The 17,799-nt window shown below is 40.0% G+C and overlaps 1 long non-coding RNA gene across 1 annotated transcript; it reads left to right on the forward strand.

The window, feature by feature from the left end:
* The first annotated feature begins 85 nt into the window (after positions 1 to 85).
* LOC145715298 (uncharacterized) lies at positions 86 to 15,996 on the forward strand. Its single transcript, XR_014137291.1, has 3 exons — positions 86 to 364; positions 11,489 to 11,624; positions 15,899 to 15,996. It is a non-coding gene; the product is annotated as an uncharacterized LOC145715298 (long non-coding RNA).
* Positions 15,997 to 17,799: the final 1,803 nt, after the last annotated feature.

Below are 17,799 nucleotides of genomic sequence, written 5' to 3' on the forward strand. Positions count from 1 at the left end.
GCCCGCGCCCGCGCCCGCGCCGCGCCGCGCCGCGCGGGAGGGGGCGTCGGAGCGCGCCCACGTGACCCCCGGAAACCATGGCAACCTCCGCCGGCGGGCGCCGCGCACCGCCGCTGGGAAGGTTGCGGTGCGGAAGACGCCGGCTGGTGGCGGCGGGGTGATGGGGCGACGCTGCTGGGCGCGCGCTGGGCGCGGACTCCTGTCAGCACGGCCGCAGGTGGCCCCCGGGGTGCACCTCGCCGTCCACCTGTCCTCGCTCCGGTGCGGACGGGCCTCTCGGCCGAATTCCACAAGTCCTTCAGCACCAGGAACCGCGCAGAGCTGCTGCCACGCGAATTGCCCCGAAACTTCAGCCTCCACCTCGGTAGCGGCATTTTATTTTCCTCCGGGAATCTAGTTTCATTAATAAGTGTTGGCAGTGTCTTTGCTTTAAAGTCATATGTGCTACTGGTTGTCTTTTGGACGAAGAAATAATACCCCATCCTTGTGACACCTTTCTTTCTCTTTTGCTGCATTTTATCCAGCCTTCCTCCATACATCCTGTTTATGTTTTGTTTTACTGACAGTAGTAAATTGTCCACTCGATGCATTTTACTGCTATTTATGAAGACAAATGCACCATTTATTGTGAGGCCCTTGTGAAAGTTAGTCGATGCCCTTCAAACAGGATAGTGAAACATTATGAGTAAAATGTCATGGTCAGGGCAGATAGTCCTAAAGAAAAAAAAAAAAAAAAAGCTTTGCTTGATGAGGCTCCTATTGTTTATTTTAAACCTTTCCCTTAACTTTGAGTGATTTTAATTATATCTCCAAAATAGGCTACTTGATATAAAGAGATATAGAACTAGAAGGGTGTACATTTAAAGTAGAAGTCCTTGACTCTGAAATGAGGCTTAATTCTGCAAATGTTTATAATTTTGAATAATAAAAATGCTTTTTGCCAATTAAATGGTTTTTTAAAAAGCATACTTCATTTTCTACAATGGCCATAATATTGTAAATAAATATTTCAAGGGCAAGTTCAGTTCTTCTGATTTATCTTTCCACTCACAAAAAAAGAGTAAATACATGACTCAGAAAATTCGAAGTCTAGAAATCAAGATATAGCAAACTAGTTCCTTTTATAAAAATTCACCTTGATATGAACCCTTTGTTTATAAACCAACTTGTAAGCATTCATGAGTGAATGTATTTCTCTTTCTGTTCCTTATCTACCTCATAATAGCATGTTACTTTTAAACATAGTAAAGTACTTCTAATTGTGTTGAGCATTTTAAGTGGTAAGCTTTTATAAAATACCATGATCCTCATAGAGAACAATATTAGTCAAACTCTTAACCGTGTAAGCATTATATAAGCCATATATGCACTATCTTCCTAGATCCAGTAATTAAGATGAATTTGCATCATCTGCCTTCATTTATGATGTTTTTATTAAGATTAGCATTGCTTGCAAGTGGCAGAAAATGCAAAATACAGTAGCTTAAGCAATATAGAAGCTTATTTCTCTATAATGTAAATGTAAGCAGTTCAGGGCTGGTATGGTGGTTCCATGAACTTCAGGTACCCAGGCTCCTTCTAGCTCATTGCTCTGTAATCCTCAGTTTCTGGTTTAAAATTAATGCTGCATCTCTAGTCATCTCATTCATATTTGAAAGAAAAGGCATTTTACTCCCTCCCCCACCTACACATACACACACACACGCACAGATACACGCATACCCCTCTACAAACACTTCCAGTAAGTTGAATACACCAATTCCTCTTATACCCTCTTGGCCAGAGCTTAGTCAAGATGGCTACACCCATGGCATGATGGAATGCATTTTCCAAAGGTGACTCCAAAAATATCTCCAGTCCCTGTGCTCTTCTACAGTGTGACCTTGCCACTGCCCCATCAAGAGTTGAAGTCTTAATTCGGCTCTTCTTGAATCTGGATGGGGTTTTTACTGCTTTCAAAGAAGTCATCCCAGCATAACAGAAGTAGCCAGAAGTAGACAGACGCCCTGCCCAAATTCCTGAGCCACAGAATCTGGGAGTAGAATAAAAAGGTTGTTATTATAAAAAGGCTTAAACCTCTAAGTTTTGGGAGAATTTGTAGCACAGTAATAGGACTGAAACACGTAGCTATATGGAAAGCTTGGGAATGTGAGCTTTATTTTGAGCAGTCATGTGCCAAGCAAACATTCGGAAGCTGAGAACCAGTTCTGGGGACAATAACCAGCGGCTGCCATGTGGATAACACTCTTTCCCCCAGGAATGACAGAAGGAAAGAGCACTCCTTATCCATTTACAAGAACCCTATTTCAAAGTAGCATCCTACATTTTGTGTTTCAAAGTAGTTTTTGTTATGTTGGTTTTGGTTTGGTTTTTGTAGATTTACTATATGAGGCTTGGTAGATGCCTCTGTCATCAACCACAATGCCAGGGTCATGTGGCTGTCATTTCTTTAGGGGTATAGAAATGATCCAGGCATGAAATGCATAATTGGATTAGATGACCTATATGGTCTCTCCCATTCTGGGATGTTCTACAATAGTATAATATTAAAAGAAGACATGTTGGATTAAAACGTCTTTGCAAACAGCTCTCTGATCATTTTTATTTGCATCAATTTTTAAACCAGAAACCATGACCTGAAAAATTAAAGCTGGATCCTGGTAGTCCTATTATGTTAATTTTGTTCTCAGAACAAACGTTCACTTCTAAACTCCTATTCTGGCTTTTATTCCCTACCACATAACCGTTCGGGTAATATTCTGTGATTTCCTTTGCTTTCATTTTCAGAATATTTCCTTCTGAACCTTGGAGTGCAGTGATGGTGGCTTATGGGAACTATTTATCTTTGAATTCTTTAAAAGAACATCACTGAAATTGATTCTTTGGTGGTTGATTTACAAAGCAATTTTCACTAGTTTCTAAGAGCAGCAAAAGCAATTGCCAAAGAACTCTGAGAGTTCAGCATCGAAATGAAATGAGAATGCTACCAAATTTGTTTTCACACATGGAAAATTAAATAGGTACCGGACAGAGACATCAATTTTTTTATATGGAGCTGCCAACACAAGACAACAGCCTAGACAAGCCATAGTTTGGGCAAGCTTTGCAATGGATTATCATAGCTATGACCAATCAGACAGCATTTCTTACCCACAGTTAATATGTCTCTGATCATGCCTCATTGGTGCAAGAAATATATACCCACTCAAGACAAAAAGACCAACTGGGGGACACAGGGGCTGTGCTTACACAGAGCTCGCAGTAGCCATCACTCTCAGTTTTGTATACCTTTAGCAGTTCAGCACTGGCTACGGTTTTGGTGTTTCCAATTCCTATTCTGAAGAGAGGGAATCCAGTTGGTTTGGTCTTGACCATCCAGTGGATTGGCTGGCCTTGAGTGAGAGGTTCTCTCCTGATTCAGTCAGTATGGCCAGTGGGGTGCAGGATAAGAAAGGGGTCGGGGAGTATAAATACATGGTGAGACCTGACTCTTCAGAAACAAAAAGTCCCAAACATAGGCACTGACAGTAGGATAGGCAACCGTCACAATTTACCTACTACCAGATGGCCACCTCATAGCCTGGAAATCTTATAAGACTAAATAAAAGGATTGATCTCTACATGCAGCTTTGTACTCCCAGATTGTCAGATTCAGTAGGTCTGAAGTGGGGCCTGAGAGTTTGTATTTCTGTCAAAGTCCCAGGTGATGCATATGCTGCAGGTCTGGGGACCACACTTGGAGATCCACTATGCTAGATTCCCCAGCAGAGAGTTTATGCTCATACTGAGAAGACAATTCCCTGGAGAAACTTTTTTGCTTAACATCAAAGCATAAGTTTTTCTTTGGTTAAATGAGGACTTAATGCAACTTTATTTTTGTGCTCTCCTTGAAGGAGTCTTATACAGTTAAAGAGATTCTCAAAAGCCACAGAGAATATGTCCTTAAATGTTACATGTCGTAAATAGAATATGGATTTCCTATTAAGGGCTAGGTCAGGCTCACAAGTTTATCTCTGCTTCCTGAAGCCCCACTGAAACCATGGCCAAAGGAATGGGGAAGATAAAAACAAAATTATAAACTCATAAGGACAAAAGAACAAGAGAAATATAATAAAAATTAAAAATAATACTAAACAATTTTAAATTATGTAGACTTAAAAAGTAAGGGGATTTTGACCTATACTATCACATAGATGAACCTTGAGGACCATGTGCTAAGTGAATTAAACCAGTCAAAAAAGACAAAACCTGTATAAATCCACTTAGATGCTAAGTCCCTAGTGTAGTCAGATCCATAGAAACAGAAAGTGGAATGGTGGCTGCTGGGAGCTGAGGGGAGGGGGAAGTGGGAAGCTGTTTAATGGGTGAAGAGTTTCAGTTTTGCAAGATGAAAAACGTCTGAGGTTGGTTGCACAAGAATGTGAGTAGACGTCACACTACTGAACTATAGACTACAAATGGTTAAGATGGGAAACTTGGTTACATGCATTTTAGAAATTAAAATTTTTTTAATTGTTTAATTTTTAAGAAAGGAATGGGAAAAGAAACAAGAGCAGATGAGAGTTGTCTACTGAAATTTTGGAACTGACTTAGCAAACTGTATAATACTGGAACACAAGCTTGGGCGAGGGCTCAGGGAGAGGAAGCCAGTGAGAAGTGAGACAACATTCGTATCACAGAGCACAGAAGCTGGAGACACTGGGTGCCTTTGAAAGGGAATAAGGAGTGAGGACTCATGAAATGTTTGTAGAAGGAGCTGATAACACTGTCCACCCTCTGGCCCTCCTCTGCCCTATGTAGACCATCAACTGTGCTCCTTCATTCCAGCAGGAGGTAGAGGGCGTGACTTGAGGTCTGCACAGCTGACTGTGGGGATAAGATGCTGTACCAAGAAGGGGACTGATTCTAATTTGGTGATTCTGATTTTGATCAGTGGCCTCTTTCCCCCACTGGACTCCCAAAATTCTGAGAACTAAATGTACCTAACAGGCAGGAAATCGGAGGATTCCTCTTTAGGCAACTGGCCAGCTCAGGAAGCAAGACCTACAGATGCTGACATTTGTGGGCCCAACTCTCTGTCTTTTCACCCCATTTTGAGGTTCACCAGTCAATACCCACCACCACCCCCCACACCTCATAAACGTGAATTCAGGTAGGGATCATCAGGTTTCCAAAAAAAAAACTTTTAAGTATGAAAGACTATAACCAAAATAAATGAACTAAAAAATAAACTCAGAGAAGTAAAGACTGTGGTAAACAGAAGAAAAATCCTAAAACCATTGTAATATCCTCAGATATACAGTAAAAACAATAATAATTGTTAACATTTATTTGTCAGATACTATTCAGAACACTTTGTATCTGTCAACTCATTCAATGTTCAGGAGAACCCTATGATGTATGTATATTATTACATTGCAGATGAATAAGCCAAGACACAGAGAGACTAAGTAATTTGTTCAAGATCACACAACCTACAGATGGTATTGGGATAGGACCCCAGGCAGTCGGGCTCCATAGCCAATATTCTATATTTGAAAGGAATAAGAACTCCTAGAAATTAAAACCGTGAGAGCAAAAATGCAATCAAGATAATACGTTCAAAATTAAAGTGAGGGGATTTACCAGAAAATAAAAGAAAAATCTAGAAGATGAAAGAGAAAAATAAGAAAATTAGAGAATTGACTCAGGAAGTTCAACATCCAATAATAGTTCAAGAAGGAAATCAATGATAAATGGAGAAAATCATTAAATCATACAGGAATTTTTCCCAGAATTGAAGGATGTGAATTTCTAGACCGGAGGGGCCCATGAGCAGGCCCATAGGACAATAAATAAAAACACTCTCACCAGGCCTATAGTACTGAAATTTAGGTATTTCAGAACAGTTATACATAAACAGAAGAGTATAAAAGCTCAGAATATCATCCAACTTCTTAACAGCAACACTGAAGGCTAGAACACAATGGAACAATACCTTCCAAGTGCTGAAGGAGTTATTTCCAACCCAGAATTCTGTATCCAGCAAATTAAAGATAGAATAAGGATATTTTCAGACATGTCAAGTTTTATGTAATACAGACTCCCATTACCCTTGATCAAGAATTCAAATAAGTTTTATGAAAACAAGGCAATAGCCTGATGAATAGGGATATAGAGGATCCAGTAAGGGGAAGGGAACCAACATAAGCCCCCAACTCCACATCAGCCAGCCTGCTTGCACCTATACTCACATACTCTACCTTCTGCCTATTGACTCAGACGTCCACACTCTGTTTACCTGTGCTCCATCCTGTTCCCTGTGACCAACGCAAGGAAATTGCTTCTACAATTGCCACCACTCTCCTGAGTCATCAATGTTTCCCTTTCAACTGAGCCTCTTAGTGGCAAACAGACTCTAGGAGACCCCTGACTCTCCCCACCCCTGTTAGTCAAGCCCTGTAGAATCCCCTCCCTTGAGTGTGAGTGGTCCTTGTTCCTTGTTCCTTCTAGCCAATAAAATATGGCAAGAGTGAAGGGATTTTGCATATGAATTAAGGTCCCAAAGCAGTTGATTTTGAGTTAGTCAAGAAGTTTATCCAGGGCTTGATGTAATCAGCCAAAGACCCTGTAGAGAGAGAGAGAGAGTGGGGCCTCCCTGAGGGCAGAGAGTTTCCTTGCTGGCTTGAGGAAGTTCAGGAAGTAAACAGTCATGCTGAGGAAGCCCATGGGAGATGTTTTCTTCAGTTTACCATTGTTTCCTGCTGCTTCTCTTACCTCCCTGACCACATCTACTCATTCTTCTTTACTGGATATGCCTCATCCCTCCTGTTTCTAAATGTTGAAACCTCCCAATATTTCCCTTCTCCACCCTGACTCCGCAGGTGACCTCATCAAGCCCATTAGCTTTAAATACCATTTATATGTGCATGATTCTCAAATGTATGCTTCTAGCCTAACCTGTCTCTGAACTCAATACTTCTATGTCCAACTGCCTTGAGGGGTTTAAAAGATACCTGGGGTGTCTGAGTGGCTCAGCTGGGTAAGCATCCAACTCTGGGTTTGGATTCCAGCTCAGGTCATGAATTCATGGGTTTGTGAGCTTGAGCCCTGTGTTGGGCTCTGCGCTGACAGTGTGGAGGCTGCTTGGGATTCTCTCTCTCTCTTTCTGCCTCTCCCCTGCACTCACTCTCTCTCTCTCTCTTTCTCTCTCTCTCAAAATAAATAAACTTGAAAAAATAAAAATAAAGGAAAGGTACCCCAGCTCAGCATATCCAATGCTGACATCCTTATTACTAGTTCTGCTCTGTCAACAGCACCGAGAACAATGCCTAGAACATAGTGGGCAGTCAGTATTTATGGAGTCAAAAGAAGGAAGGAGGGGGAAAAGAAAGAAGTTGTGGCGGGAGAGCAATGCATGCGGAGGAAAGACTAAGGGAATTCTTAGGATTGTCGTGAACAAGGACCTGGGGGAGCAGCTATCCAGCAGGTCTGGAGATGAGCTGGGTCCAAATGAAGCAGGAAATCAAAGACATACAGAAGGAAGTCCCCAAGGTAAGAGAAAGGCACTGATCAATTATCTCATGTGTTTGATTATATTGAGGAAAACACCACCTCTGGCAGAGAGTTTGGGAAATGAATACACGATAGTTTCAGAGAAAACCAGACAAAGAAAACAGCACAAATCACTCCAGGGATAACAGAAGGTTGAACAAGAAAGGAAATAAAATCAAAGAACACCAAGTGGCTCAGCCATGAGCAGGATTTATGTAGTCATAACAATGAAAACAATGAGAACTGATACAACCATAAAGTGTGGCCTGAACAAATTAGGCAGAAAAAGAGCAAGGGAACAATGTGTGTCTGTGTCTGCATCTGTGTTGTGGGAGCACAGACTAAATCCTGACATTCCATAACAGGAAGTCAACAGAAATGTCGAAATCAGAGAATCCAGAAATAGTAACGTATATATAAAACTTAGAAATATGTTACTAAATAGCGAAAGAAATCGCTTAAATAATCGAAAGTCATTGCTTCCAGTTAATGGAAATGATATATACACATATTTGTTAAAGACTCCGAATTTCTACAACAGGTATTAAGTTATCAGAGTCCCCATGTTTCATGCAACTCTTCCTTTATTTCTGGCTTCAGAAATAAACCCATGGCTAAGATTTTCTAGTCCTTTTTTAATGGCTGTCTAGTGGGGAGTCCCAAGCCTGCATCTTCAAGTTCTATGAATTTTAGAAATCAGTTGTGCTTATGACAGTTGGCCACTTTTTACAGGAAGGACCCTCACAGTATTCGTTTGCTAAATATCCTATTTGTTGTCCCACTTAGTGGGATGTTTATGAAACTTTCTTTTATAATAATCTTGTTCTCCTTCAGTTATTTTCCACTTCTCCTTGTTGTCTCTGTCCAATGTAGTTACTCCATTGTCACTTGTGAAATTCAAGAACCAAGGTTCCCAGGTGTAGAATTCTCTTGCTAATCTTCATCCCAATGGAATAGAATGTCCCATTTTTGCCTTCAATCCTTTTAGAGCTAATAGAGCTAATGGATGCTTTCTTTGAAGAACAGTTTACCCTTTACCCTGCGTCAGGGTCATTGTATCATGTTTGTTGAACTGTATGGCTGAGTAAATTCTGTTTGGACTTCTTGCCAACAGAAACAAATTGCACATGTATCAAAGCAGAAGGGGGTATTGGGGTGTTTAAACTACATTTTATTTACCATTTTAAAGGTAGAGCGTCTACATTTCCAACTCTCTTTTACAGCACAGGTTCTAGAATTTGTAAAAATCACATGTAAGTCAGGCCCAGGTAGCAAACATAGAGATAGGCATCATTCTTAGTAGACTCAGGGTCATGTAGATCTTGTTGTGCACAAATGTTTTTGTTCATTACCAGCCCTTGGTGTTGTCCCCCTGCAGATGACTCCAAAATGATTTATATTTTCAGTTCAGTCATCTCTCTTCACCGCCAAACCCATAGCTCCATTTGCCTGCTGCTCAAAGATTCTGCCTGGTGATGTTGCCAACACCTCAAATTCAATCACCAAACTTCTCAGAAACAGAAATTAAGCTCTTTCCCCTCAGTGTTGTTCTTCCCACTCTGTTCTCAGGTTCTGCAAATGGCATCATAACACCTTCTAGTCACTGACTTAGACGCAGAGCCACTGCTGACCTCTGCCTCTCACATTCCCAAGTGGATTCTTGTCAAATCCTGTTGATTCTATTTCCATGGTGACTTGCTGACATTTGTCCTCTCCCTGCCATTCCTAATGTCACTGTCTGTCTTAGTCTGCTCAGGCCACCATAACAAAATAGCATGGACTGCGTGGCTTGAACAATAGAAGTCTAGCTCCTCATAGTTCTGAAGGCTGGAAGTCAGATCAGGATACCAGCATGTTCCAGTTCTGCCGAGGGCTCTCTTCCTGGCTTGTAGATGGCTCCCTTCTCACCAAGTCTCATGTGGCTGGCCTTTCCTCAACCTGTACACTTGGAAAGACTGATGCCTCTCCTTTTTCTTTCTTTCTTTCTTTCTTTCTTTCTTTCTTTCTTTCTTTCTTTCTTTCTTTCTTTCAAGTTTATTTATTTATTCAGAGAGAGAGAACCAATGAGGGAGGGGCAGAGAGAGGGAAAGAGGATCTGAAGTGAGCTCTGTGCTGATAGCAGAGAGCCCAATATGGGGCTCAAATTCATGAACTGTGAGATCAGGACCTGAAGTCGGATGCTTAACCAACTGAGCCACCCAGGTGCCCCTCTCCTTTTTCTTATAAGACCACCAGTCCTATTGGATTAGGACCCCACCCTTATGACCTCATCTAACCTTAGTATCCTACCCAAAACTCTATCTCCAAGTGCAGTCACACCAGGTATTTGGGCTTCAACATACAAATTTTGGGGTGAGACATTTCAGTCCATAACACTGTATGAGGCTGGGTTTTCATCACTTCTTGCTGGACTTTTCTCTTCTAATTAACCCCCTTGTCTCCAATCTTTCCCACTTGTAGTTAACACATTATTTTGAGAGATCTTTTCTAGGTACATTGCTGTTTATGTCACTTTCTTTTTAAAAATTTTTAAAAATGTTTATTCAGTTTTTTTAAGGGAGAGAAAGAGAGAAAGTGAGCAGGGGAGGGGCAGAGAGAGAGGGAGGCACAGAATTCAAAGCAGGCTCCAGGGTCCAAGCTGTCAGCGCAGAGCCTGAAGCAGGGCTCGAACCTGAGCACTGTGAGATTATGACCTGAGTGCAAGTCAGATGCTTAACTGTATGTCAGTTTCTGCTAAAAATGAACAAACAAATGAAAACCCCGAATAAAACAAAACAAAAAAACTTCCAATAGCTTTTGTTTCCTAAAGAATAAAGACAAACCTCATTATCATGAAATTGAAGGATGTTGATAATCTAATTCCAGCCGAATTTCCCAGCTCTAATTCAAAGTCCCCATCTTACCATTAATACCACAACCAAGCTGAAACCCTTTGCCTTTCTGTTTATTTGTTTGTTTATTTACTTATTTATTTTTAAGAGACAGAGTATGAGTGGGTCAGGGGCAGAGGGGGTGGTTAGAGGATCTGAAGCAGGCTCTGTGCTGACAGAGAGCCTGATGTGGGGCTCGAACTCACAAATGTGATACCATGACCTGAGCCAAAGTTGGACACTTAACCGACTGAGCCACCCAGGTGCCCCACACTTTGCCTTTCTCTTAACATGTATTTCAATTCCCTGCCCCCAAACCTTCGCTTACTATGTTTGCCCCACTTGGAAACATTTTCCCCAGTCAAAAATCCTACCTCTTGGTCAAATGCTGCCACCTTCTAATGAACACTTCTTTGATCCCTTGGCCAGAAGTAATCACTCCCTATTTTGTGCGTCATTTTGTACTTATAACTTTTTTATTTTATTTGTGGAATTTTGTGGTTCCCCCTCTGGAAAATAACCTGCTGGAAAAAATGGGTAAGGGCCTGGCTTGCATAGAGTACAGCAGAATGCTGGCAGAAACTAACACCTGCAGACATTCAGTGAATATTTTTTAATATGAACCATGAATCTATTATTGGGAATTCTAATATTTCGTAGTCAAATTGACATGAGATAGTATTTAGATGAGTGATTTTCAAGCTATGCTAAATGGAGCCATATTCTATTCCATACCTCAGGCTTTGACAAAATATTTTTATTTGAAGAAAGGGTTTTGTTGCCAAATACTTTAAACCATTGATCTTATTCAACTCCTTCATTTTGTAAATGAGAAAAATGAGGCCAGATGGAGATTTAAAAAAATGACATTCCCAAGGTTTCCCAACTATTTAGTAGCAGAAACAGAGTCAGCAAGATATATATAAACTGTATCAGTTGGAAAGATGTATTTGTAGAGCAGCTTAGCGACCTAGTCTTTTAAGACATTACCCTGCTGATGGGAAAAGCAAGATAACATCTGAAATGAATCACAGTAACTCAGTGAGGGCACTTAAGGTTAAATCTTGTAAAATCATTTCTTCCAGGCACTGTTTGGTACTTCGAGACTATGAAAGATTTTGTCTTCTCAGGAAATGTGTTGTTCACCATGGAGCTAGTAGAATAAACCAGTTGTCTTAAAAAGTTGGACACAAGCTACAAATCACATAAACTCTACAAAATGTAAGTATTAAGCAAAGATTTGGGCATATGGTATTCCCCATGATTTCTCAGGGACTATGTATAAGTAGATCATGCCATCATTAGAATATCAAATGCACTGCTTCTCTAGGCTTGCATGTATGATAATGTAAATGTTGTAATGTCATTTCTAGCTATTCCTTAGTTCTTGATTTTTTTTTCATTGACATTTCTTTTAAACCAGGCCCTAAATTCACAAGCTTTCCAAAAAAATGGGAAAGGATTAAAAGGAACATGGAAAGCTACCAAAAGTATTGTTTTTACTGCAATGTGACTTTACAGCTTAATAGCAGCACAGACTGACAAGGCTTATCTATGTATTTAAATAGAACCTGCCACTTAAAGAACTAAGGGCTCTGTGAAGCATGCCTTTTTTGGCATGCGATAATCCAGGGAGGATGGAAAACTATTGGCAAGAGAGTTCATCATCAATAAGAATAATAATATGTTCCGGATGCTACTTCCTGAGCCAATTTATGTGTTTAGATTTGATTTCCTATTTTTGGAGCACAGCCCAATGAATCAAAAATATTAATGCTGAGAGTTGCACTAAGCAAAATGAATAAGAATAAGCCTTAAAGATATTTGAAATGCAACCATCTTCCAGGATTAAAAAATATGGAAAGTTACCTGTTTGCCGTAGATTAAGGAACATATTTCCTTTAGTTACTGGGGGTGGCTATCTGAGAGTAAATTCTCCCATGGAGTCGACATTATTTATAGCACCTATTCTGGGCAAAGGCACCGTGCTTAGAGTCACAGTTACACAAAGGGACAATTAGGATAGAAGTAAAATGTTCCCGTCTTTATATTCTGGTTGGGGAGACCGACGTTAAACAAATAAATAGAAAACAAATTACGCAATTATGAAGAAATATAGGATGGTCAGAGAAAGTATAAACTAGGAGACCTGATTAAATTGAAGGTGAATGGAAATGCATCCTCTTTGTTTACTGCCGGTTACTTATATTGGGTATAGACACCCCATCTTTTGCTACTAAATAGAGCTAGAGAATGTTAGCTGCTGGGCTGCCAGAGCAAGAGCAGCTGATACCATTATGCAGATCCCTGGCTCAGAGCCAAAGCTCCAGAGACAGCAGTTGGCAAAATGTAGCCATTTTCCATAGGACTACCTCCTTTAAAACACAGTCTCTCCACACTGTGCAGTGCGGGGTCCTCCCCAGCCAGCTTTACTATCTAACTGCCAGAGCCTCTGATTCTCATGGAAAGTGGGACAGACAGGTTAGCGCTAGTCATAATAAAAACACTTGACAATCTATTTTTTCTTTTTTTTTTTTTTAACTTTGAAGCTGCCAATGATTTAGTCATAAAACTTCATAAATATTTTTAACTGAAAACAATTTTTCCAGCTGATATAAAAAGAGAGAAAACTTGAAACATTCACAATCATAATAACATTTATCGAAAGACAATCTTTTCTCCTTTCATGATTTACATTTTATATTTATATGTTAATGAATTTCTATTCATTTGTATGGTTCAGATTTATTGTTAATATAACAGAAACCTGAATTTAAATATCCTCAACTCTTCATGCATTTTTGTTGTTGTTGTGCATTTTTATTTCTACTCATTTAGAGAGGACTTTTTTCCCCAAGGCTTGGATGCACTATTTCTTTTTTTAATGTTTATTTATTTTTGAAGGAGAGAAAGAGAGAGAGAGAGAGAGAGAGAGAGAGAGAGAGACAAAGCGTGAGCAGGGAGGGGCAGAGATAGAGAGGGAGACACAGAATCCAAAGCAGGCTCCAGGCTCTGAGCTGTCAGCACAGAGCCAGATGCAGGGCTCGAACCCACGAACCGTGAGATCATGACCTAAGCCGAAGTCGGATGCTCAACTGACTGAGCCACCCAGTCGCCCCTTGGACTCACTATTTTATGTCAAATCATTCCTTGAAAATCGAACTTATTTATGTGTCTTGTGTTCAGTATCCTTGGTCATAACCTCCTGATTGCTCTACCTGCTTTCTACTTCCTACTTTGTATTTAAGCAATATTTCTCCGAACAAAAGAATTCTGTTAACCTTCTGTTCTCCACTTATGACTTTCAGAAAACTTTGTTCTTCGTCTCTTCATAAAAAATTATTTCTGATTATCCATCTGTCTACGGTCATAGACCCCAAGCACCTAGGATTTCATCATTATTTTCATCAGCCATCAAATTTCTATAGAGAGCTACCCCATATTCCTTTGATTCAAGGCCAGTCTCACTTGATTGGTTAGTCTCTTTCACTCATACTGTCTTGTCTTGTCTTGTCTTTTTTTTTTTTTTTTTTTTTTTTAAAGTAGTCTCCATGCCCAGCATGGGACTTGAACTCACAACCCTGAGATCAAGAGTTGCATGCTCTACTGACCAAGCCAGCCAGGTGCCCCATCTTTTCCTCATACTTTCTAAGTTTGAGTTCACGGACATCCCTTTTTGCCCCCACCCCCATTTTCTCCATTCCGTCTAGAAGCAATTTCTCTTTCTTCCAGTAACTGGTTAGTTACCCAATCCTTTTCAGTTGCAGAAAAGTTGAACATATCCCTTTAAAATATGCATTTATCATTTCATGTCCTACCCCTAATGAATGTTCCTTCTCTTTTTTGGAAGTTGTAGGAGGAAGATTACAGTGTTCACATGCAGCATGAACTACAATAAAACCAGACAAAAGGAGCCCCAAATGCTTAATCCTGTGTTCAAATCCCAAACTCTCTCTAACTTGGTTTGAGTCACTTTGCCTTTGTGGATCCCAGCTTTTTCTATAAAATGATGGAATTGATACTAGATAATGTCTAAGGTTCTCTTTAAGTCTAGAGTTCTGTGATTCTATAGATTTCTCCATAGAAACACTTCACATGCTATACGATGTACATACTTGTTAAAGTTTTAAACTCTATACGAAAGCAACTCTGTCTAATATTGTTTTTATTTAATATCTCTTCCAGTTATTGTCTTTCATCCTTTCTCCTTTTAAACACATAACTCTTAAAATTCTAATGAAGATACTTCTTCCTTTGTCATTCTTTTTGTAGTTTTTCTTCTTTTCTGTCTCCATTGCTCTGTAGTTGTTTACACTGAATCTAGACCTGCATGTTTGTTACAAAATGAAAACAGAATCCATCTGGTCTTGTCATCATTATAATAATATGTGGACTTAAATCTGCTGCACAGTTTTTAAAAATAATATTTTAAATAATAATACACGAGATTATTTGAAAAACAAGAACGCATAAAGAAAAAATTAGAATTGCCCAACACTCCCAATATTCAGAGATAGCAGCTGTTATTTTTTTGAAGAAATTTGGCATCACATTTTATATTATTTTCTCTTGATCCTTCGATGCACAAAACAGATTGCCTCCACCATTTCTAATTCTGCCCTCTTTATTTATACAGCTTTACTTTTCCCTAAACAGTAGATTTCTAATCTTTAGTAACCCTCTACTTTCACTGATTATGCACAGAAATTTTTGCTTATTAATGTTTCATTGGCATTTTCCCATGCGGTGTATTTTCAGTTTCTATTGTTATGCATATTGCAGAGGGTTGCATGAATATTCTTGCCTTATTTCAAGCTTTATCCATAATGTATTGGAATTCTGATCACATTTTCCTAGCGTTTTTATATATTTCACACGGTTAGAAGGCAACCCATATGCTGGCTCTATTTTTAAGCGATTTATGCCTCATTGTATTGACGACTGTCTCCTGAGACAAAGGCAGCTCTTCAGGCCCTTTTTGGTCACCCTGTTACTGGTTTGAACATACTGGAAAGTCAAGTCTATCATCTTCTTATTTGTAGCATAATTTTTAGACCAGAGTTATGATTCTGTCACTTGCTACCACTATAGCCTTTGCAATGAAATTATGAAAAATTTTAATCTGAATCCAAAAGTGTTGAGGACCTCCAATTACTGCTATTCTTTTGCTAGCTTCCTTAAATGAGATAGTCAAAAGCACTGGTGTCATGGATTTTATTATTTCCCTTTTCTCCAGAATCAAACCAAATATATCTGCCAAAGGCTGATTTTGACAGTAGGGGAATTATTTGCAAATGTAATGGTAAGCCAATCTGTTCCAGGAACTCTCTTTTCCCTCCTGAACTTTATTATGCTTTCCAGCTCTCAGACGGTTGCCTGTGCCACGTAAAATCCAGTCTCCCATTAGGAAAATAAACCGTGCAATCCCAGAGCATTAGACAGAGTCCTGTTTCACCCCCTAAGACTTGCATAATCATAAGAGGCTCTCTTTTCAGAGCTGGACCATGTGGATGGTCACCCCTAGGAGTCTCAGTGTCACTCACAAGATATTGCAGACTTCCTTCTCTGGGGAAAACAAACAGCATGAGGTAAACTCTGCTACTCGTTTCCTCTTTTCTTTTTACAGACACTTGTTTATTTGCTTACTTGCTTATTTACTTTCTCACTTTGCTAGCTAGCTATGCAGCTGTCTATCCAACCATGGACGCTTTTCTCCTTATCTGACTTATGTGGGTTAGAATGTCTCACCATGAAACTTGCCTGAGTCAGTGCCTCCTTCACCTTTCATCCACTTGCTTGCTCGTGTCTTTTTTTTTTATTAAAGATTTTTTAATGTTTATTTATTTGGGGGGGGGGAGGGGCAGAGAGAAGGAGAGACACAGAATCCCAAGCAGGCTCCACACCGTCAGTGCAGATTCCAAGGAGGGGCTTGAGCTCACAAACCTCAAGATCACCTGAGCCGAAATCAGACTCGGTTGCTTAACCGACTGAGCCACCAGGTGCCCCAACATGTCTTTAATTTCAGTGATTTCTTCTCCTCCTCGATTGATTCCCACTCTATTGGCTGCCTCCTTTGTCTCACAGACAGATTCCCCCCCATAACCCTGCCCGGCCCCAGTCTGCCGGCCTCTTCCTTGCCATTCTGTATCAAGATCTGATGTCGTTCCTCAATCTTACATATGCTGGTTCAGGCATTTCACTCCCCTGCTCTTCCGATTCCAAGCATGAAGCACAGCTACTCTCTTACCATACATCCTTGTTTTTTGGAAGCAAATTATTCCCTTTTATACTACACCATTCAAAAAAATTCAACTTCTTTTTTTTTCTTTTATCAAAGTAGAGATGGCACACAATGTTACATTCATTGATGGTGATGGACACCTCGGCCTTGTGCTATGCTCACTGCAGTGTTCAGTTTTACTTTTCATGATATCCATGCGTCTTTAGTTTTGCTTTCCTCCTTTAATGTTTGCCTGTTGTTTAACCTGAGAAGATGAAAGCTGAATGGAAAAGGAATCAAGGATTACAAAAGAAATAATCCACATTTAGGATGAATGACATCCACCATGTATCAGAAGCAGCAGTTAGGGGCCTTTCAGCAGAAGGGTTAGAAAACCGCTCATTCTATATTAGATGTAACATAAAGCCACCGAAACAGAGGTTCACAGGGAAGCATTTACGCGTAGCAAGGAGAGCTTGTGTAGGGGGCACCTGGCTGGCTCTGTCGGAAGAGCATGAGATTCTTGATCTCACGGGTCAGGAGTACGAGGCCCAGGTTGGGTGTAGAGGTTACTTAAATAACTACCTAACTTGTGTCTTTTGTGAAGGCCCAAACCGTAGAATTGACAAGATAGACAACTGATCTTCAATGAGATTAAAGCTTGTTGAGATGGGTTATGACTGTAACTTTGGTTATTTTATGGGGCCTTACTAGTCTCTGATAGCCATTCCCTCCCCAAATATTATAATTGAACTAGTAGAATTTCTGTTGGCCTCCAGGCTCCCAGATCTTCCTACAAAGACTGTCACAAGAATTTTAGATAGAAGGATCAACTCTCAGTGCTTGGAGGCAGTTTTAGAGGAAAAAGAAGATGATAGAAAACAATAATGAAGAAAAGGTCTTTCTATATACATACATATATGTTTATTTGATATTAGTTGGATACACTCTCTTGGTTTCAGAGATCAGTGCCATAAAAAGTACTCATATTCTCCCACAAAATCTTGTTCCACCATCATAAATAGAATATTGGGCTTATGCAGACCATGATCTGACCTGACTGGCACGTTATAAGATTTTAAACTATGAAATTTTTTTGTATTCATTTAGAAACCATGATATGCTATGCTTCAAATATGTTGATTTGGCAACTCCCCAAATCATCAGCCTTCTATG

This window comes from Panthera onca, chromosome A2, assembly GCF_046562875.1.
Source record: "Panthera onca isolate mPanOnc1 chromosome A2, mPanOnc1 haplotype 2, whole genome shotgun sequence".
NCBI lineage: Eukaryota > Metazoa > Chordata > Mammalia > Carnivora > Felidae > Panthera > Panthera onca.